The following is a 24,343-nucleotide window of genomic DNA, read 5'->3' as shown; positions in this document are numbered from 1 at the left end:
TGGTAGAGTGGTTAGAGGCAGCTCTGAACATGTAGTGAGCCCATGAGCAAGCAATGAAATCACCTTCACAGAAAGAGCATTTTGAGGGGGCTCAGGGAAGGGAATGCATATTTCTGGTTACCAAATTAACTATTTGCTAACAATCAGTATCTCATTTAATGACCACTTCTATTATTTAAAAATATTACTACTCCATTCTTATCACCCAGAAAGCTTAGTTTTATCAAAATGCTAAAAAATGAGAACTATTCTTTTAGTTTATCAATTCATTCATTTATTTATATAATTTATTAAACACTCACCATGTGCAAGTGTTGTTCTCGACGAGAGATTGGCAAATATTTTTCTGGAAAGGGCCAGATAATAACATTTTATATTTATAGTCAATATGATCTTTTTATCTTGATTAAACTCTGCCAATATTTTTAAGGCAATATAAAGATGTATAGATGTTTTCTTTCTATTTTTTTCTATTTTATTTTTACTTTTTAAAAATTTGCATAAATGGAACAAATTTCATGTATTTTACATATACAATTTTAAGAGCATAATGATACTTACTACCCTATACATCCACACTTACTCCCAATTTCCCTCTTCCTCCTTTTCTTTATTTTCATAATGTCATATTTTTAATTTAGTTTATAATGACAATATTAACCATCCACTAAATAAAGAATTCAACAAGAAGTAATTAGGAAAACCACTATTCCTAAAGATTATAGATAGCAGTTATAAACAATAATCAAATTACAAAATGCCAATGTGGCTGATATACATTACATTTTTTGTACCATAAATCAGGGAAGAGACTGGTTTATTTCACTTGGCATAATGATCTTCAATTGCATCCATTTTGCTATAAAAGATAGATTTTGTGTGTGTGGCTGAGTAGTATTCCATCATGTATGTATACCACATTTTCTTTATTCAGTCATCAGTTGATGGACATTGTTGATTTTATATCTTAAGTATCATGAAGTAAGCTGCCATAAACATTAGGGGTACAGAAAACTCTTTCATATGCTGGTTTCATTTCCTTTTCAGCAAATTTCCAGGAGTAGAATGGCTTCAGGTTTCTGAAGAATGTCTTTAATGCCTTCCATAGTTTACATTTGTCCTAGTTTACATTCCCAGCAACAGTGTATTAGGGTACCTTTTTTCCCCACATCCTTGCCAGCATTTATTTTTTTTTTATTTTTTCATGCTAGCCATTCTAATTGGGGTAAGGTGAAACATCATTAAGGTTTTACTTGCATTTCCCTAGGCTAGTGATCCTGAACATCTTTTCATTTGTCTGTTGGCCATTAGTATGTCATCTTTTGAAAAATGCCTGTTCATACCCTTAGCTCATACCTTAACTGGACTTCTTCTTTTGTTGTTGTTGAATTTCTTGAGCTCCTTTTAGATCTAGGATATTCACCCTTTATCAGATGTATAACTTTCAAATATTTCCTCCATTCTGTCAGTTGCCTTTTTACTTTGTTGAGTGTTTCCTTTCCTATGCAGAATCTTCTTAGCATGTTGTTATCTCATTTTAATCTAATTTGCCTATATTGTCTTTGCTTCTCGAGTCCTATCTAAGAAGTCTTTGCCTATCCTAATGTCATATAGTATTTTATCTATGTTTTAATTGACTAAATTAGTGGTTTCAATCTTATATTTAGATCCTTGATCCATTGTGTGTTGATTTTAGCATATGGTGTAAGGAAGAGTTCTTGTTTCATACCTCTGCATGCAAAGATCCTGTTTTCCAAAGATTGTTTTTTTAACAGATTGTCACTTCTCCAGGGAATGATTTTAGCATGTTTGTAAAATTTAGTTGATTGTACATATGTAGATTAAAATCTGGGATCACTCGTCTGTCCATTGTTCAACATGTGTATTCTTGTGCCAGTACCAAGATGTTTTGGTTATACCTTACCAGTAATATGTCTTGAAATATGTAATTGTGATGCCTCCAACTTTATTTTTATTGTTTAGAATTGCTTTAGCATTTCAAGGGCCCTGTGATTTTGATTTCATATGAAGTTTAGGGTCATTTGTCCAAATCTGAGAAGAATGTCTTCAGTATCTTCTTGAGATCACATTGATTCTCCAAATTGCTTGGAGTAGTATAGAAAATTTTAATGATATTGATTCTTCCAATCCACAAAGAGTTTTCTTTATTTAATGCTTCATAATTTTTACTGTTGAAATCTTCTACATCCTTGATTACATTTATCCCAAGATATTCAATTTTTTTATAGTTTTCTGAATGGGAGTGATCTTACACGTTCTTTCTTAGTCATTACGTTGTTTGTATATACAAAAGCTATTGATTTCATGTGTGGATTTTATATCATGCTACTTTGCAAAGCTCTTTTATCAGTTCCAATAATCTCTTAGTGGAGTCTTTTAGTTCCTCTGTGTATGGGATCATATCCTCTGCATCAGGGTAATTTGACTGAAAAAGTCAAATTTATCATTTATATTCCTTTTATTTATTCTTATCTAATGACTGGATAAAACTTCCAGAATATATTGAATAGTAATGGTTAGAGTAGGCATTCTTTACTGGTTCTGGATCTTAGTGGAAATGCTTCAGCTTTTCCCCATTTAATATGATTGCTGGCTGTGGGTTTGTCATATATTGCCTTGATTGTGTTGAAGTCTGCTCTTTCCAGATATTCAGAGGCATGTGCCAGGTAGAACCAGGGTTTCTGGGCAGTGCTCGAGGGTGGGGCAAGGGTCCAGAGTAACACCCAATTTGGATGTTTTAGAACTCCTTAACTGTCAGCTGGCGCTGTGGCTCAATAGGCTAATCCTCCACCTGTGGCACTGGCACCCTGGGTTCTAGTCCCGGTCGGGGCGCCAGATTCTGTCCCAGTTGTCCCTCTTCCAGTCCAGCTCTCTGCTGTGGCCCAGGAATTCAGTGGAGGATGGCCCAAGTCCTTGGAGACCAGGAGAAGCACCTGGCTCCTGGCTTCGGATCAGTGCAGTGCACCGGCCGCAGCGTGCCAGCTACAGCGGCCATTGGAGGGTGAACCAACAGAAAAAGGAAGACCTTTCTCTGTCTCTCTCACTGTCCACTCTGCCTGTCAAAAAAAGAACTCCTTAACTGTCAGCATAGGTGAGCTTATGATCATGTCAGCTCACATGACCACAGCCTCATCCCCTCTCTGCCAAGGCGAACCAACTGTCCAGGGTCAATTCACAATGTCCACACAGATTCATGAATTACACGTAAGATCTATGTGCTTCTCAAATGTGAGCACACAACCCTCTGTGATGACCCACCCCGGGAAGTCAGCCTCTGAAGCCAGACCAACCCACTGATTGGGCAAAGACCCAGCCACACCCCCACACTCTCTTAGACAGTCACAGGATTCCCACAGTCACAGTGCACAGGGTTCCCTCAGTTACAGGGTACAGGGTATCCACTCTCAGCCCCACAAACCTTCTTTTTCAATGGAGAGAGCTGCAGCACTCCAAGAACTGGCTGTCTGCCTGATAGAAGTCGGTCAGTGCTCTGCCTTGGCAAGTTGAGTCTGGGCACTGTAATAGAGTGAGGGATGGGGGTGCTGTACAGGCCTAACTGGGAGACTTGCCCTCATGAGCCATCCAAGCCAGACTCAAAGGCAGTGGGGACCATGGATTTATCCCTCTGATACAATTCTCCAGTTAGGAGTGGGCCACAGCAGCCTGTACTCACCTTATAAATATGGCACTTTCTCACTGCTTGTTGCTGGGCCCCCTTGTGAAAGAGAGAAAGAAAGCAATGTGCTCTCCATTCTAGGGCTTAGATGGGCACCCTGTCACCTGCTAATACTTCAAAGTCAGCGGGAACCATGAGATTTTCCCTCAGGTGACATCACCAGTGCCATGGGCTACCACAGGTTCCTCTTACCTCACTCTAAGGAGATGGCATCCTTTTCTAGTCCCCAGCTGCCTGAGTCACTGCATGTCTCCTACTTGATGCTGCATGATTGTTCCACCCTAGCTGCTCTATGGCATTTTCTCTTCATTCTGTAGAATTTTCATTGTGAACTTCTCTCCAGCTGCCCCCTGGAGATGAAGATGAAGTTCCTCGCCTTTTCTTCTGTTATCTTCCCATGGTCAAAATCAACAAGCCTTTTCCCTACTCAGCAATCTTGTATTTCTATATATTTTTCAATAAGATAATGTTGGCTGTATTTGATAAACTCCTGTTTTAGACACTTAATGTTTAATAGTATTTAAATATCCCCTCCTTTCGTGAACTTGTGAGGAGGCAAACAATAAATACATATGTCAGGTAATGGTTAATATGTTGAAGAAAATAATTCAGAATAAGATAGTAGAGACACTCTAGTTTCATGTATCAATTGTACTTCATTTGTGTTGATTAATGCTTAGAAGGGTACATTGACATTTTCTTTATTTATATCCTTAAACATTCTCTCAACTCCACAGTCTCTTCACTATTCTGAGGAAGCCCTAAAGCTTCAAAACTTTCAAATGATTGCTATAACAGAACTTCTAGTTGAGGCATGCAATGTACATTTTTTTTGGTTCCTCACTAATTTTAATATATTGCAGTTGCTCCTATCTTGAATATTTTTCTTCTTTCTAATGTACTTACATCTTGGATCTTCCCCTCTTTAAGTGGCCTTCCTCAAAATATTTTTAGTTGTTTCTTTCTCTTTTATTCCATAAGGTGGATCTCGTCACTCTTCTTTGCCTGTATTTTCTCTTTCTGTGACCTCATTGACTTCCAAGGTTTGACTACCACCTTTGTTCTCCATTTTCCACACTTCCACCTCCAGTATAAATCTATCTCCTACATTTTTAATTCATATTTTCAGCTTTAAATGAAAATCCTTTGCTTGTCTAACAGTTGCCTGAACTCAACAGAGCAAAATCAAACATATCATAATGCCCTGTACCTGAATGCTCTCTTTCCATATTCTCTTTCTCAGCAGATAACTCACAGTCATTAAACCCTAAGAGTTATCTGCAACTATATCAGCAGAGTTGGAAGTAAGCCAACCATAATTTGTAAGACCTATGGTGCAAAGAATTTACATGCTCAACATTATGTTGTAGACAAAGCATAGACTAAGCACCTTGAAAAAGTAGTTACTTGCCCCAGTTCTACCACCTAATGATTAAGTGATCTCTTACATCGATGTAACTACTTGGAATATTTGTTCTCCTTTTTCTATAACTGGGGTAATTTTACCTTCTTCAAAATTACAATGAATATAAGATTATATAGAAACCTATAATTCTGCTATCACTGTAAAAGTCCTCAAAGAAATAATACATCCTTCTCATTTCCCACCTTTTTCTTTTATACTTGTTTAATATGTCTCATTTGAACACAGTTTAAGGCAAAAATTTAAATGTTGAGATTAATATAGGTTGAGCAACTCAATTTTGAGTCTGCATGTGTACATGTACATGTGCATGTATAACATGCATGTGTGTTTAGGAAGATAGCTTGTAAATAAATAATTTAATGCAGTGTAAAACCACTTCCTTTCCATTCATGATCTTCTGGGTCTCCTACTTAAGTCATGGTGTTAAAACACATTCATGAAGAGGTAATACTTTCAAAGAAATCTCCTGATATTTTTAATTTATAAACAATCATGTCTCTGCTTACTACAGCATGCTACATTAAGGTTCATAAAGTGAATAACTGATATAAAATTTGTTTTGAATTTACTTATGGAGAATGGTCACTGAGTATTTTGTGACCTTTGAAAATTAACTAAATTAACTAATTCTCATGAAGATAATAGCATAACACCTGATACAGAGAATTATTTTAAGAAAATAAGATTGTACAGGTTATTCCTTTTTTAAAGATTTTTTAAAAATTATTTGAATGGGTGACTCAGAGAGAGAAGATACAGAGAAAGGTTTTCTAACTTCTGATCTGATTCACTCTCCAAATAGCTACAGTGCCTGAGTATGAGCCAGGCCAAAGCAAGAAGCCAAAAACTCCATCCTAATCTTCCCTGGACTTGAGCCATCATCCACTGCCTTTCCAGGTGCATTAGTAGGGAGCTGGATCAGAAACAGAGCAGTGGTGTCTTTAAAGAGTGCTGTGATATAGGATGCCAATCTTGCAATCAGCAGCTTAACATGCTGTTCCACAAAATGCTGATCCCATCGATTATTCCTTATTATAGTAAATGTCACACAATGGGTATTTAATGGAGTATAAAATTACTGTTGGTATATATTTAATGTTTAGGATTCATTACTTGAGAGAGAGCAAGGGTAGTTGGGAGGGAGTAGAGAGAGAGACGACAGAGAAAGAAATTTCTCATCCATTGGTTCAATCCCCAAATGTCCACAGACAGACAATGCTGCATCATGCCAAAGCCAGGAGCCAGGAACTCAATCTGAGTCTTCCATGTGAATGACAGGGACTCATTTACTTCAGCCATCAGCTCTAGCCTTCCAGGTGAGCATTACCATGAATCTGGAATCAGGAATCCAGCCAGGACTCAAGCCCACTCAGTACAATATCAGGTGTGGGCATTCCAAGTGGGCTCTTAACTTCTGTACCACATGCTGAACCTGATGGTATTTTAGATTGACGACATCCATTTCTTTTTTGTGTGTGTGTGTGATTTACATTTTTTTTATCTTTTATTTAATGAATATAAATTTCCAAAGTACAACTTATGGATTACAATGGCTTCCCCCAATAACGTCCCTCCCACCCACAATCCTCCCCTTTCCCACTCCCTCTCCCCTTCCATTCACATCAAGATTCATTTTCGATTATCTTAATATACAGAAGATCAGCTTAGTATACATTAAGTAAGGATTTCAACAGTTTGCTCCCACACAGAAACATAAAGTGAAAAATAATAGATGATTTTTTTTAGATGATGATGAAATCAGATCGGACCTATTGTCATGTTTAATCCCAGTGAGAGTCAAGTTGGGAATTGATAATTTCTTTTTTTTTTTTTTACAGAAGATCAGTTTAGTATACATTAAGTAAAGATTTCAACCGTTTGCACCCCCATAGAAACACAAAGTGAAATATACTGTTTGAGTACTAGTTATAGCATTAAGCCTCAATGTACAGCACATTAAGGACAGAGATCCTACATGAGGAGTAAGTGCACCGTGACTCCTGTTGTTGACTTTACAAATTGACACTCCTGTTTATGGCATCAGTAATCTCCCTATGCTCCAGTCATGAGTTTCCAAGGCTATGGAAGCCCCTTGAGTTCTCCGACTCTTATCTTGTTTAGACAAAGTCATAGTCAAAGTGGAGGTTCTCTCCTCCCTTCAGAGAAAGGTGCCTCCTTCTTTGAAGACCTGTTCTTGACGACATCCATTTCTATTCACAGCCTGAGATGGAATATCCTCATAGCTTTTGTTTATGTGCTGAATTGATTTACCACTTATTGACTTCTCCTATAGGAAGAAGTTGAAGTTCTCTCTCTCTGCTAATGAATATTTGCATCCAAAACTTGCTATAGATGCAATGAGGGCAACATACTAGGAAGCACTGAGAGGAAGCAGTGGCCTGTGATGACAAGAATACCTCAGTTGGTTGTTACTGCCATGCTGTGACGAAATATTCCTTTGTACCCGTTGAAGCTGTGGGTGAAATAACAATGAAAATGACACTGCAGGGAAGGGAAATATACGTCGCTAGGTCTCATCTTCTTTGTCTCAGCCGGTCCCTCATTTAATTGACTATGAGTGATAACTATCCTGTCATCTAATCTCTTTAGCTGTGGTGTTTATTTATTATTTTAATTGGCAGTGACACCTGAGGACAGGGCCTATCATACGCAATCAGGCATTACTATTTCCGGCACTCAGAAGGCATTGGGCACAGTGCCAAATGGTGAGCTGGTTCCACTATAAATAATAAAAGTCACTCCCGCAACCTTTATATTTAAATACTTCCCTCAGATGTTTTCCAGTCCCTGTATTAACAGATCTCCACTCAAGCAGTGTGGCAACTAAGCCAGCCATGAGGCTGATAGAGAAACACTTTAGGGAAATGCCCAAAATGTCTTCATTTTCAGTTTTACCAACAAATGGGATCTCCCAAAGGAAAATGTGAAACTCTCCAACTCTCACTGCTGTGTTAGAATCCATCATTGTGTTCTGGACAGCAGAGATCGCTTCAAGGCACAGACAAATATGGGAGATTTTTATAAAGAAAAACAAAAATGAGCAGCCCAGAGGAAGATGAAATTAGTTAAACCAAAAGCAACTGTGAATTCATTTCTCTAGGGTAAGGCAACTTGGGAAAGTGCCTCCCTGCTTCACTCTTTCAAGCAAACACAAAATCAATCACTGTGTCTGTGCATAACGAGCAAGGGCCTGCAAAGGAAAATGCTGCTTCGGGAAGCGGTGCTCATCACCACACTCACATTTCTCAAACGAGAATAAACCTACACCTGGGAAGCATAGGCTGAGTGCTAAAGGCGTATTATATTGTAAAAAAAGTAATTCAATAAAAGGGGAAATACATCTAGAAATTTATAGTTTGTATTGACACATTATACCATAACACACAATCATTTAGCCCTCAAATTAAATCAATTAGGTAGTTGATTTTTTTTTCCTCATGGAAGAAGTGAGGCTCCAAGGGTCTCAACTCAATTTCCCATGGTCACACTTCTAGTAAATAGGAAATAGGGATTCAACTCCTACTGCCTTATTATAAAATCTTATACCTTGCCTCCATTGCAGAATCAATTTTACTAATCAGTAAGTAATTTATCTGTTAACTTATTAAAACAAATTAGATATATCTTGTAATTGTGTAATATGGTTTTTGTTGTCACATTGTTTGTTGTATGAGCTTTAGACAATTCTCTGCTCCAACAATAGGTTGCTTTGGCCTGTATGTTCAGACTCAGGATATGTGTTTTTATCTTTACCAAAAGAGGTATATCTAAAGCAATTGTTTGAAAAACCTTATGCTAAAAATAGGAAAAACCAAGTCTAAATCTATAACAAATATGTACACGAGGAACATCAGCCATTTGTGCTACTTTGGGGCCATCGAGGACATTTTGCTGTAACTTAGTAATGCTACACTGCCAGTTAGCCTTCCTGAAAAAAGTTCTTGGAGTTAGCTAGGCATCCATGCAAGAGTTGCTAAATGGGAAACAAAGTTTCATGTGATAGCTTGTTAGGTTACTTCGTAAAGCCTTACTTACAACTTTGCTGAGGCCGGGTTGGAACATCTGACTTAGATCTAAGAAGCAAGTGAGACTTTAAATCTCTCTCTCTCTCTCTCTCTCTCTCTCTCTCTCTCTCTCTTTTTCTTTCCAGGTAGAGTTAGATAGTGAGAGAGAGAGACAAAGAGGCAGAGACAGAGAGACAGAAAAATGTCTTCCTTTCGTTGGTTCACTCCCTTAATGGCCGCTACAGCTGGCGCTACGCCCGTCTGAAGCCCAGAGCTGGGTACTTCCTCCAGGTCTCCCATGCAGGTGCAGGGCTCAAGCACTTGGGCCATCCTCCACTGCCCTCCTGGGCCACAGCAGAGAGCTGGACTGGAAGAGGAGCAACCGGGACTAGTACCCGCTGCTGTAACCGGGACTAGAACCCCAGGTGCTCGCACCACAGGCGGAGGATTAGCCAAGTGAGCCATGGCGCCAGCCAAGACTTTCTATCTCTTCTTAAGATGACTGGACCTACTAGTCTTTAATCTTCCAGGTGGTTCTGGAACCCAGTGCTGTAACCAGCATGTTGAGGAACACATGATGAGGGAAGAGAGGTCTAGCATCATTTCATCAGCTCAGGCACCTAACATGCACAGGAAAAAGGAGAAAGCTACAGAGAAGCCCAAAGTGGGCAAGCCTTTTGAACTATGTATGACTCTCCATGAATGCACTGGGCTCGTAGGTGTCAGGTTAGCAACTTGTCCTTTCTTCCTTGAAAATTAAAGGAACAGAGAGGGAGAACACAGAGACTGAATGCACTCCTTTCTCCTTGTATGCTCCTCCCAACTTGCCCCCATGTGATTTAGTCTGTTCACCCAGCTCCCTTCATCAGCTACTCCTCTGTTCAAAGAGTCTGGGCTGTGATTTCCCTCACATGCAGACACTAGAGAGAGTGAAACAACAGAGACTTTCGGCCTCTGCCTACCCAGGACTTCCTGAATGTTCTCACTGTTGTTCTGTGTCTTCCTTTGAACAGTGAGGTGGAGGGTTCAACCAAACATCTCAGAACTTCCTTAAATGAATCAGCTCAATAACTAACTGCAGTCACTAAAATTACCCAAAAGTTCATAAACCCTAATCCTACATCAACTTACGTCCTGCCATATTCTCTGCCTTAGTTCATTTCAATTGATCAGATGTTATATTGAGAAATGCTCTAATGAGCTCTTCTCTCTCTTAATAAATTTCCAAAAGAAAAGAAACAAAAATTTAGTAATAAAATGAATGCCCCTCCACTCCTGAGGAAGTAGAAGCCCCCAATTCCACACTTCATAAGCCCTCTTCTTTCCTCGCGAAGCACCCACAATTTTGGGCAGCATGGGTCGTATCTTCAGCAAATGTATCATGTGTTAATGTTTGTTTTACTTGAAAGGATTTGTCTTTTGAAACTGCTAATGTTGAGTAAATAAAGGGCCTGGTTTCTCATGTGTTCATTGTGTGATTCAATAGTCACACAAGTATAGAATAGCACTGGCCCCATAACAACAAAAATTAATAGAATAGGTATCTATTGCAGAAATACTTTTCCAAAGATGATATTACTCTGCTGTTTTCATATAAATATAGTAATATGCAGTAAAATTAAAATAGAGACTAAGGGAGAAAAATTATTTAGTTCAACTTCAAGATGTCATTGAATACCTTATAAATTTCTAAGGACATATTTTATATGATATTCAAAATAGTCTCTGATGGCATCAACTTCCCTCAGATGGTTTATCTGCCCCCTTATCCCTGTACTGTTTTTACAAATGGTCTCAAGTCTCTGAATGTTGAAGTCCAGCAGTAAGTATTTTGTTATATGTTCGTCCCGATCCTTGCATTCTATTTACCTATGGTTGTTTAGTTACCCAAGCATAGTCTACCTCCATAATTCAACAGTAGTGCAAAAACTCCACCATCTCAGTTAAACCTGGACTCTACATGCCTTAGACAGTTCCCTTACATCTTGTTGAGAACAAAGATAGATGGAAGATTGGGTGAGAGAAATCCAGAAAGCAAAGCAAAGAAACAAAAGTGAGCACTCAGACTATGAGATTCCTTCTTAGCATAGATTTATAACCCTAGAGTTCTAAATCACACTAGCGATTTCCTGATGTACATAGCCTGAGGGCCCAGGCTTTCTGGATAGAAAACAGGATAGAAAGTGGAACAAGCTAGAAAAATAAAGCTCTTTCTGAGAACAAGTGTTTGAAAATTCTGTGACCCACAATTCGATGTGATGTGTGTGTTCTCTCCTTGGTCCCACAATTCACCCACACAAGGACAGCTGCTCTTGTCCAAGGTATCTAAGGGAAAGTATCTTTTTTCCCTCTTTTCCGTAAGCACCAATTCAGTTCAAGCTTGTTGTGTACAGAGACCTAGATGCTCAGAGTTTGTTCTGAATGACACTGAAATTGTATTAAGAAGTACTACATCATTTTAGGGTTTGTCTACTTTACTATTCTAAATATCAAGGCCACTGTAATGTGAAGAAAATGTGAAGAAAGATCTGTTCAGGGCTGGCGCTGTGGCACAGTGGGTTAAAGCCCTGGTCTGAAGTGTCGGCATCCCATATGGATGCCAGTTCAAGTGCTGGCTGCTCCTCTTCTCATCCAGCTCTCTTCTATGTCCTTGGAAAGCAGTAGAAGATGGCCCAAGACCTTGGGACATTGCACCCGTGTGGGAGACCCAGAAGAAGCTCCTGGCTCCTGGCTTCAGATAGGCACAGCTCTGGCCGTTGCATCCATCTGGGAAGTGAACCAGTGGATGGAAGACCTCTCTCTGTCTCTACCTCTCTGTAACTCTGACTTTCAAATAAATAAATAACAAAATAAAGATCTGCTCAAGTACCCCAACCATTGCTCCAAACAATGAAAGTGATGAATACTAAGGAAGAATATGCTTGCCCTTCATTCTTAGGTTTAGTGTAGTTTAGGATACAGGTGTCACCACACAATAGTGTAAAGTAACATTACTTAAAATAAAAGAAAGAAGAAAGGTGAGCTAAAAAATATCTGAGTTGCATGAAGCACAAGTTCCTAATTCATTTACACATCCAACTGTATGGGCTGTAAAATACACAGTGTTCACTAATGTCGAGGTTTCCTGGGGGCTGTTGACCCTATAGTTACTGGAAGGACTAGAAAAGGGACTCTGCATGAGTGTTTCTGATTACACCTATCGTGCAGGTCACATAGTTGATGCCCTGAACTCTGAATCTCCTTTCCCTTAGAGAAGGACAGTGTGAATGGAGATTTAGAGTAGATGAACCCTTTTATGTTTCAGCTGGCAAAGCAGTGGGAGAGAAATATGTGAGAGCTTTGTTGGATGGCACATAGAGACTGGTACGGAGAAGAAACAGCCTTTGCCAATGGAATGAATGAAGCCTTCAATATCCTACAAGAAGGCTCTGTTACATAACCAAATTCAGTGTAGTTATAGCCACTTGAACCAGCAAACCAGTTTGTGGGAATAACACATATATTTATACTTACTGCAGAAGCCTGTTACTAATTTCAATAAAAATAAATCATAATGAATTGCTAATTCATTAATTGAATGTTTACCATTTGCCAGATAATACAGGAACCCTTTGTATGTATTATCTTACTAATTAACTTGATGGTAACAATAATCCTCAGTATTATATCCATTTTATAAGTAAGTACATTAAGGATTGGATGTGTTGAAAAATTTGCTCAATAATAATGAATTTATAAATAACAGTCAAAAGATCGAGAAATGTATGACCTCATTTGACTGACAACAAAATCTGTTTGAGATCTGTGTTTCTAGGCTTCCTGACCTTTAAAATAATTTGCAAATTTTAGTGTTAATCTTTTTCTTTCTAAATATTGGCTCCATTTTCTCCCTAGCTTGGAAGTATGAAAACAAACATTTTTGATGGTAATATTCAGCCTGCAGGCTGGCTGTTTGCAACTTCTGCTGAGTCTAGTAACTTCAGTTTACAATAAGAGCATAAGCATGTAAGTTCAGCAGGCGGGTTAAGAATACAGAGAGAAAGAGAAAGCCTAGTTCTATGCTTTATGTAATCCCATATGGCATTTTCTTGTAGCTCATTATAAATATTCATCTTATGCATTTTATGTGACTGACATATGCTAGAAACTAAGGATTCAATAATAAATAAGAAATAAGGTCTTGTTCCTCATGGGAAAAAGACAAGATAAGAGGCAAATAAAATTTAGTACAATTCTCATTCTATAATTCAGGAAGGATAAAAGTTTTAGGGAAGGAAAAGAAGTAGCCAACTCCTGAAGAGTCTTTATTTTTGGAATAATTCATATCTAATTAGAGGTATAAGATAGTTCAGCTAATATAAATTTCTTGACACATGAGAGACAATCTTTTTTTTTCTAGAGATGGGAAGTTGTAATAATAATACTCAGTACAACAAGGAGTTAAATGATTTTCTGCCATGGCTGGGGAGCTAGAAAGATAACAAATCATGAGAGATTATGAAAAACATACTGATTCAAAACTGAAGACAGTCAGGAATGCAGAGATTTTGAAGTAAACAACATAATTAATTTTTTTGACAGGCAGTTAGTGAGAGAGGGACAGAGAGAATGGTCTTCCTTTTTCTGAAGGTATACCCCCCAAGTGCCTGCCTTAAGGGCTGATTCTGAGGCCAGAGTGCTGTTAGGACATTTGCCATTCTATGGGTCTGCTATGTATCTCACTTCCCATGTTGGATCATTCTCTCCCTTTTTTATTCTATCAGCTAGTATTTGCAGACACTAGTCTTGTTTATGTGATCCCTTTGGTTCTTAGTCCTATCATTATGATCAATTGTGAACAGAAATTGATCACTGGGACTAGTGATATGGCATTGGTACATGCCACCTTGATGGGATTGAATTGGAATCCCCTGGTATGTTTCTAACTCTACTGTTTGAGGTAAGTCAGCTTGAGCATGTCCCGAATTGCAACATCTCTTCCCTCTCTTATTCCCACTCATATTTAACAGCAATCACTTTTCAGTTAAGTTTCAGCACTTAAGAAGAATTGTGTATTGATTACAGTATTCAACCAAAAGTATTAAGTAGATCAAACAAAAAAAAATACTAAGAGGGATAACATATTAAGCTGCTCATCAACAGTCAGGGCAAGGGCTGATCAAGTCACCGTTTCTCATAGTGTTCATTTCACTTTAACAGGTTTCCTTTTTGGTGCTCAGTTAGTTGTCACCTATCAGGGAGAACATGTGGTATTTGTCCCTTTGGGATTGGCTTATTTCACTCAGCATAATGTTTTCCAAATTCCTAACAGGGATCACTTTTCAGTTAAAATTTAAACACCTAATTGATTCTCTCTGTCCACTGGTTCACTCTCCAAATGACTACAAAATCCAGAGCTTGTCCAGGCTGAAGCTGGGATCCTAGAGCTCCACCTGTATCTCCTAGGTGTGTGGCAGTGGTCCAAGAACTAGCACCATCTTCCCCTGCTGCTTTCCCAGGTACATCAGGAGGTAACTGGATTGGAAGGGGAACAGCTAGGACTCAAACCAATGTGCATATGGGATGCTGACATGGCAGGCAGCAACTTAACCTACTACACCACAGTGCCAGACCCTGAACACTTCCTAATGTCCATCAGAGAACTAAGTTCACAGGGCATATCACTACCCCCACCTTGAAGAAGCAGACAGGTAGAGAAAATCAACTTTTACCATAGTGGAAGCCCAGGGTCAGAAATGTCTATTGGACTCAGTGGCAGGACAGGAAGCTTGAAGTGTAGTGGGTGAATCATGGTATGCTCAGAGTGGGTAAATGGGAAGAATTAAAAACTTCAATGACAGGGGCCTGAATTGTGGCTTAGAGGGTACCAGGCTTGTCCATTTCCAATCCAGCCTCCTATTAATGGCCTGAAAAAAGCAGCTGAAGATGGCCCAAGTACTTGGGCCTCTACGTGCACATGGGAGACCTGGAAGAAGCTCCTCTCTCCTGGCATCAACCTAGTCCAGCACCAGCTGTTGCAGCCATTTAGGGAGCAGATAGAACATCTGTCTGTCTGAATTCCTCTCTCTCTGTAGCTCTGACATAAAAATAAATAAATAGATATTAAAAAAAAAAAACTCCAATGACAACTAGTCACAGGGTGTGTGGGGGTGTGCACTCAAGTAACTTACCTTCAGGAACTTGACCAGGTCCTCACAGAAAAAAAGCAGGACAAAATTCCATCAGGTTCTTCAGCAAGAAGACAGGGAGTCAAAGAAGGGAGTAGTCTTTTCAAAACATGCCAAGACTTTTTAGCATACCTTCCAAAGTGCTTTACAGGGCCCCATACACTGAGTTTAATCACACTTTAATGACCTAGAGCCAGCGACAATTTGCTCTTACTGTTTCAACCAATGGCAACAAACAAGACCAAAAAAAAAAAAAAAACAACCAAAAACAAACAACAAAAAAACCCCAAAAATGACAAGGCATAGTGAGAAATTTTCACATTGAGAAATCATCATGGGATTATAGTGATGGTATATTTAAATATGAGCTAAGCTGCAAGGACATGGAAGAACTTCATAAAAAAGCTGAGTTCTTAAAATGTTGTAACCAGAGAGAAGGGGGCTTGAATGTATTCAAAAGCATAGCTAGAATATGGGCACTGTCCTACCTAGAATGTATGTTCGTATGATCTATCAAAAATATCAAAATTAATAAGAACCCAGCATTTAGGAAAGGAATGAAAGAGTTGACCTGTGCTAAGCATATAAGGGATTTAGAAAGTTTGGCTGGATGGCCAAATAAAATACTAAAGTACTTAAAGATAATAACACAAAATGAAGCTCATTCAATGCCTACTAATCAATTCATATAGGTATTCAGAAACATTCACACATTATTATCATATTCATAAAGGTCAAGCCATATATTCAGAGATCAGTATCACAAAAATCAGAGATAAAACTGTTTTATAGGTAGTGCAGGTTTATGGGAAATCTCCAAGGTTTTATGGTGTTAGGCATCAGAATTGATCAGATGGTGCCATTATTTTTGGTTTATTTCAGGGCTTGTTTGTTGCCACACAAACATACCCACACACATATACAACTGTGGTTTGTGAAATAGTTTTGTTATGTTGAAAGCAGAGCAAAGTGTCATTGTTTAAAATTTCATATCTAATTTATACTACTGACTAAATTCATGAGAATTATCAGCCATTGCCCACACTAGCTGATCTTAATGAGTTCACAATTATGTGCACACTGCTTTATTCCTTTCACGGAAATAATTAGCAGTTGCATATAGGCTGTCTCCTATATTGTACAGGTATTTCCATGTCTGGAAATAGGTGTTTATGTTTTTTGTCTAATGATAGTTTTCTAAAACTAATACATTCATTTTAATCCTATGAATATGATGTATGCTCTTCTGTAGTATTATACTGAAGCACTTTTGAGATGTTTGCTATAGAAAATGAAAAAAACAGATATTAAAAATTCAGCTCTATGATTTTCTTTCACATTTAATATTCACTTATTTTTAAGGAAGATTATCTCCTCTTATGGAAGATGTATATGGGCTTTTTGACAGTTAACTGCACTTTTAACCTAAATTTTCCTTGTTACTAAAAAAGTGACTTCATAATCAAGACTAAGATCTTGATTATGTAAAGAGATTATGTATATCTTGATTATATGTAAAGAGAGAGACAGAAGGTACACTCAATAAATATTAATTATTATAATACCTATAGTTAAATACGATGTATACAAAACAGAGAACTCTTGGTACATACTCACCTTTGATAATGGCTACAAAAATGAATAGATAATAGATTTTGTGTAATATTACCTAAATTCAATTTATATTTCCTGTGGAATTAGAACCTATATGATATATATTTGAACCCATGATCAAACATGCTAAAAATGTGAGCTCTCGAAATGAACAAGATTATCACTGACAGAGACACAGAAAGAAGAATGAAAGTAAAGAAAACAGTAAATTACTATTTTTCATTCTGTTCAGTTAAGGCTGGAAGTGCCACACAGAGGAAAAGATAATGGAGACAGCTGTAGATAAGCAACTACACAGGAAAGAGAGGGAGACGCATGGAAACGTCCACTTTGGGGCTATGACAGCAGGTGGGGATGGATTGAGAGGCAGAAATTATACTTCCCAGGTAGGACTGCAAAAGAGAAAATAAAGACAAGAAAATTAAAAGTAGACTACTAAAAAGGCCCAGTGATGTGAGAGGGAACATCAAATACCTACTAAAACAAAGTAGGATTCTTTGTAAGAGAAGATATGAAATGAGCCATCATTATACAGTTCTTTGAAGAGAAGAAAGGGAATGTGGCAGGTAGCAAAGAACAAGATGAAAGCACCCCTGCCACTTGTGCTTTTGTCATATCAGTAAATGTGTAACATGACCATCTTCCACCAAGAATATTTTATGGAACTTTTCTACTTCTAACTTGATTTCTCTGTCTGTCCTACTATCATTATCCTTGAGTTTTGCTCAAAATCTATTATCCTTTTACCAACTCATTTTGAATTTATTCCTCTTCCCATAATCCATCATACTGGTTCTTACATTAATCAGAATTGCCATCTGCCTGATATTATAAATATTATAATATAAATAGTTGATCCAAGTATGCATCAACTATCATTAAGCACTCACCAAGGGTGTGACACTTTGTAAAGGTCTAGATCTTTAGAATGCCCTCAAGAACAAGCTGATTCAATAGTAACATGCTGAAATATAGGCAAATAAGTATAATTAAGGATTGAATATATAACGCAAAAAGTACCTGTTGAATGCTGAAGCATGGAGACAGTGATACATTCAACCTGATGATTGCTAAGGAAAGGCAGCTGAAGGAAGATGAAGATGCTCATATTGTTGAAAAATAGACTGAATAATAACATAAACTACAAAACAACAGCACAGCAGCTGTTGTGAGCAAAATCAGAATTAAAAATTGGAAACTCTGCTTGGTATAAGTGTCTATCTCTTTAATATTTTGAAGATCACTTCAGGACAAGAACACACACACATATTCTTTCAACTAACTCTCCCAGCTTTAGCCTAATCTCAACCTTCATTCAATTCCTTGTGCATAGTAGGTCCCTTGTCTCTATCTAGTGGAAGAATCTATAAGTGAAACTAAAACTTTGTCAGCTGCTATCTAAGTCATACCGCCTATGCTTTGTGTGACACAGGCAACATATTTAACTTTGCCTAGCCTTATTATTTGTAATCTGTAAAATAGACATAATCCTGTGTAATATGTCTGTGTGCTAAGGACATAAAAATATTTAATAAATATGAGTTCTTTTTTGTATAAATTTGAGTCATATTCCCACTTTGCTATGTTTTAATCAATCATTATTTCTTATGTGTGAAGAGAAATATCAGCCAAGTCAATAATGTCACATGGACATAACAACAATAGAAACTGTGGGAGTTGATCACTTAGATAAGAACTGATTTCTTCTGCTTTGCTACTTGATTGCACGTAGACATAAAATTCCGATTTATTTGAACTATGCCAAAGTCTGGTTAAAGCTAAATGTACACTCATGTCTCATCTCATTATGAAATTCTCTCTTCATTGTATCAGGAAAGTAAGCATGAGTTGGAAGAATATTTCCTAACTCTAGAATCACAAAAATGTTAGGATGAAGGCTATGTTTAATGAAGGTCAGAGGGTAATGAAAACACAGATGTAAGAATTTTTTAATGGAATAGCAAAATAAAAATATGGGCTTTGAAATCAGGCAATATTCCCACTAAGCCATTTAATTATTATGTGATATCTGAAAATTTGCTCAATCTCTAAGTTTCATAGTCTGGAATATGATTGACAGTATTTCTCATGGGGCTGGTGCTGTGGCGTAGAGGGTAAAGCCACCGTCTGCAGTGCCAGCATCTAATATAGGCTCTGGTTCAAGTCCCAGCTGCTCTACTTCCAAACCAGCTCTCTGCAATAAAGCTGGAGAAAAACCAGCTTGAGTAATATTTTCTTTTTTTTTAAAGATTCAGTTGCACAAGGTCAACCATACTCAGAAAATACTAAATGGAATATATGTTGTGATAACACAGGGTAAAGAAGAGTTTATGATAAAAAGTGATTTATCACCCATTCTGTACCAAGAGGCAGACTTTTTTAATTGTTTCTGTTTTTAATTCCTCTAGTGATCTTTCTCTAACTAAATAATCTATCTTATTAACTGAATTCATAAACTTTAGATAAACATGTTTAGGTAACATCTATTAACTCCCCAGTTTGAAGATAAATATTCAGTTCAATAAGCCTGATTGTTGTGCTTCCCTTGACAAGAGCAATGCTTGATATTTACATTATTGTCTTACCTTTACTATTACAACCTCTTAGCTTTTACTATTATAACCAAAAATGATCATTTAAAGCCTTCATCCTATTCCATCACTTTTTATGTAAATACTTAATACCATTTTGTCTTCTGCTTTTAAGATTCATCTTAACACTTTTTTTGGACCATCAAAATTTTTAATATTTATCTCCTACAACTACTATCAGTTCTTTGTGATTTTGAGCATAGTTTGAACACTTAAGGTGAGAAAATTGTAATGCTTAAATCAAGAGCTTTTATATTATAATGAATAAATACATATGGTTCAACACTGGACTAAATGGGAAGTTCATTCTGTAGGAATCTAATGTCAAGGTAACTTGTGCCACCTAAATGAAAACATCTATGCAAACTTATTCAGAATCAATCTCTCTCTCTCTCTCTCTCTCTCTCTCTCTCTCTCCTTCCCTCCCCCCATCAGTTGTTTAAATCCATTCCTGAATGGGAGAAAGAAAGGTTGGAGTATGGGTGGGAGGGTGATAGGGTGGGGAGAATCACTATGTTACTAAATTTGTATGTATGAAATGCATGAAGTTTGTATTCCTTAAATATTTTTATTTTTTAAAATATTTTTAAATAAACCTTCCTGTTTAGACCATGGCCGCCTTGCACAGTAATCACAGTAGTGTTGTTTTTCAGAATTCCTCATTACTTTTATTTTCATCTTGCTTTTTCGTTAAGTGACCCCTCCTCCTATTTACCATCCTTATTTCACCCTGAGCTACAATGATTAGAGCTCCTTGCACTCTTGCTCCAGTGAGGACTGATAACTTTTTACACTCGTTGATAAGTTACTTACTGATAAGTTATTTTACACTTGGAAGTCTCAGGACTTTCCTTCATTGTTATTCTATGCCGAATCCAGAGTTACTGGATAGGGTCGGGGGCGAGGAGGGAGACAGTGATCTTCTATTCACAGGTTGACTCCCCATGTGGCTGCAACAGCAAGGGCTGGAGTAGACCAAAGCCTGGAACCAAGAGCTTTCGAGTCTCCCAAGTAGGTGCAGGGGGCCCAAGCACTTGGGCATCTTCTGCTGCTTCCGCAGAAGTATTAGAATGGAGCTGGACTGGAAGTGAAGCAGCCGGGAACCCAACCGGGACCCATATGCGATGCTGGCATCCCCTGCTGCAGTCTTGCCCACTACACCACAATGGGCCCCGAATCCATCGTTTTATTTGGTCCTGCATTTTACTTACTTGTTCTTATTTCTATATAGATAAAAGAGTGTGCCTTAAAGAAACTTTCAAAGAAGTGCATTATGAAATATAATTGAATTCTTTCATGTATAAACATTTTGATTTATCATCTGGGTGCATTGATATTCAATGATGTTTCAAGAACTAGGTGTAGTCGTTTTGCTGAAAAATATTAAAGACAATACCCTCTTATTGTATTCTAGCATGCAGTACCACTAATTAAAGTCTAATAAAAGTTTAACTTTCATTACTTTATTTTTTATAGTTATTTCCTTTCATCCCTTGGGAAGCATTTAGTATCTGTGTTTTGAAAAGCACAAGGATACAATGAAGTTGGAGATTTTAAAAAAAATTATTTACATAAATAGGTATTCACCAATTCTGTTGGTTCAATTATCTGTTTATTCAACCCTTATTGTTTGATCATTTTTTGTATTTTTTGCTATTGCTACTTTTAATGAATCCTATTGACATCATGTTAGATGTCTTGGATTGAAGCTCTATAGTATTTTACATTATCTCTTATTATGTTCCACTATCTCATAATTTTTTCTTTATTTTGCTTCTATTTGTTTTGCTGTCACTATATATTACTTTTATATTTTGGATAATCTATTGATTTCCACATTTTTAATTACATTTTTAAACTTTAGGAGTGATTTCTTGCTTGCATTTCCCCCTCCACGTCATACCAGTTCCAATTTTATGAGTAAAATATTCTTAAATCCCTGAGCGTAAATTAATTAGAGTCTTAAATTCTATTTTTTCTTGAATTATATGGTTTTTCCTCTAAAAATACTCTAATTTCTGTTTAAAATTCTTTTGCTAATTTTATATAGTGCTGGATCATCTCATAAACATAGTGATTCCTGATGCTCTGTTCACATTTATTTGTGTGATTTTCATTATTGTTAGTTTTAAGGCTTGCTTCCAGCAACATTGATCCCCTTAGACTTAGGTTTTATATGCTTCTAAGTGATACATTTTCCAAAAAAGCAGCTCATTACTTAAGGAAATGAGAGAAGGTTTATCAACTGAAAGTACAAAGAGAAAAATTAATACTATGTTTAATTCATAGTATGTTTATTCCTATTTTTCCAACATTAGAACACTGTGTTTTGAAAGAATATGGAAAATACCAACATACCTGAAAGTGTTCTTTAGATTTGTAGCTCTGCTGACTTATCTATATATATATAATATGGAAGATATAAAATAGTCAAAAGTGTTAAGAACAATATTAAATTATTAATTTTATGGCCCACATATATCTAATTTAGTAGAGTGAAGCACTTTAGTTGACAGACCACTTATGGAAAATCACATTGAAAAAAAGTTGGGAAAATAAGTTGCTCTTTTCAGACCAACAGTATATTTTTTTCCTTCTTTTATTGTGGTAGGAAATTAAGCCTCAAGTCTAATCTCTTAACACTTTTCAGTATACAGTACAGTAGTATTAAGTATAATACAGGGGCCAGTGCTGTGGCACAGTAGATTAATCCACGCCTATTGTGCTTGCATCTCATATGGGCACCGGTTCTAGTCCTAGCTGCTCCACTTCCAATCCAGCTCTCTGCTGATGGTCTGGGAAAGCAGTGAATCTGACCCCAGTGCTTGGGCCCCTTGTGAGAGACCTGGAGGAAGCTCCTGGCTCCTGGCTTCAGATCTGCCCAGTTCCAGCTGTTGCAGCCATTATGGAGTGAACCAGTGGATGGAAGACCTGTCCTTCTCCCTCTCCCTCTCACTGCCTGTAACTCTACCTGTCAAATAAATAGATATATTTTTTTAAAAAGTGTTATACAAAATTGCACAGCAGATCTCTAGATAATTTTCATCTTGCATAAGTGAAATTTTATACTCATTGAATATCAACTTCTCGTTTCTAACTCCAAGCTCTCCATTGCATGTATCTGTGAATTTGTCTACTTTATATGCTTCAAATGAGAGGAATATGCCATTTTTGTCTTTTTGTGATTGAATTACTTCACCTATAATGATGTTCACCATATTTATCAATGTTGACACATATTGCAGGATTTTATCTTTTAAGGCTGATTAGCATTCCATTGTATGTATAAGTGTGTTTATACCACATTTTCTTTATCCATACTTCTACTGATAGACAGTACAGAGGTTCTTCCACATCTTAGCTAATGTGAATAACACTACAACAGACATGGGAATCCAAATATCTCTTCAAAGTCATAATTTCAATTCTTTTGGATAAATCCTCAGAATAAGGATCTCTGTGTCATGTAGTAACTTAATTTTTAAGTTTCTGAGCAACTTCCATAGTATTTTCCACAGTGTCTGCATCATTTTACATTACCACCAACAGGGCATGAGAGTTTCACTTTGTCCATGTCTTTGTCAACACTTCTCACTCTTTCATTCTACTAGCCATTCTATCAGGTATAATGATGTTTCACTGAGTTTTAAATTTGCTTTTCCCTGATAACTAGTCAAGTGAATATATTTTCCTATGCCTGTAGGCCATTTATATTTACTCTTTGGATAGATTTCTATTCAAGTCCTTTACTCTTTTTTATTATTTATTTTTAAAGATTTATTTATTTATTTAAAAATAACAATCATATCCCAAAGTGTCCATTTCATTCCTTTGCACAATTAAGTTTTGTTTTGTTTTGTTTTGTTTTGTTTTGTTTTTGACAGGCAGAGTGGATAGTGAAAGAGAGAGACAGAGAGAAAGGTCTTCCTTTGCCATTGGTTCACCCTCCAATGGCCGCCACGGCTGGCGCGCTGTGGCTGGCGCACCGCACTGATCCAATGGCAGGAGCCAGGTACTTACCTTGGTCTCCTATGGGATGCAGGGCCCAAGCACTTGGGCCGTCCTCCACTGCACTCCCTGGCCACAGCAGAGAGCTGGCCTGGAAGAGGGGCAACCGGGAAAGAATCCGGCACCCCGACAGGAACTAGAACCCAGTGTGCCGGCGTGGCAAGGTGGAGGATTAGCCTAGTGAGCCGCGGTGCCGGCCCACAATTAAGTTTTATAAGGACCCCCTCCCCACTGAGAAAGCAATCCACACAATGACTCCCAATCATAAAGAAACTATGATCTCATTCTAGATTGTTCAGAAGGATTCACTGTTCTGAATTCCTTCCCTCTGTACTCCTTTGTTTCATACAAAATGGAGAAAGGTAGAACAGACTGAAATACAGCATTTGAGCACAACAACTAATATAAACCTAGAACATTCACAGCCTGTTCACTGATAGAACAGTGGGAAAAAAAGGAGACATAATTGTTGTACCAACTGCAGAGTGCAAGGCATTAATAGTTTAGAAATGATAACCAATGCTCCTAGTTTAAGTTCTTCAATAACATAAAATCTCAAATTATTAGAAGAAAAAATCATTTAACAGATAACTTAATTTTTTAGATGTCACTCATGTTTTCTTTTGTGAGATTGTTCAAATTTTTACTTTGTTTTTGAGATGAAATTTTTTATATTATAATCAAAGCCTTAATGGCTCTACTAAATAAAGAGATCAACAGATAAAAAGAAAACAGACCATAGTCCAGCATGAAAATAAACAAGGGCTATAACAATAATCAATGAAATAATTTTCAACTTCACTTACAGAAATTTT

The 24,343-nt window shown here is 37.3% G+C and overlaps 1 long non-coding RNA gene across 5 annotated transcripts in view; it reads right to left on the bottom strand.

Annotated features, from left to right (window-relative positions):
- Positions 1-23,758, bottom strand: part of LOC127483689 (uncharacterized) — a 108,789-nt gene extending 85,031 nt beyond the window's left edge. For 2 of the 5 annotated variants that reach the window (XR_011384736.1, XR_007910186.2), the window contains exon 1: positions 23,541-23,758. This is a non-coding gene — a long non-coding RNA (uncharacterized lncRNA). Of the gene's footprint in view, positions 1-302; positions 2,443-17,949; positions 18,417-23,540 lie in introns of those variants that run through there. The other 3 variants (XR_011384735.1, XR_011384734.1, XR_011384737.1) reach the window with 3 other exon arrangements.
- Between the last annotated feature and the right edge of the window lie 585 nt (positions 23,759-24,343).

This window comes from Oryctolagus cuniculus, chromosome 1 (assembly GCF_964237555.1).
Source record: "Oryctolagus cuniculus chromosome 1, mOryCun1.1, whole genome shotgun sequence".
In the NCBI taxonomy this organism is placed as follows: Eukaryota; Metazoa; Chordata; class Mammalia; order Lagomorpha; family Leporidae; genus Oryctolagus; species Oryctolagus cuniculus.
This window is presented reverse-complemented; position numbering and strand designations above follow the sequence as displayed.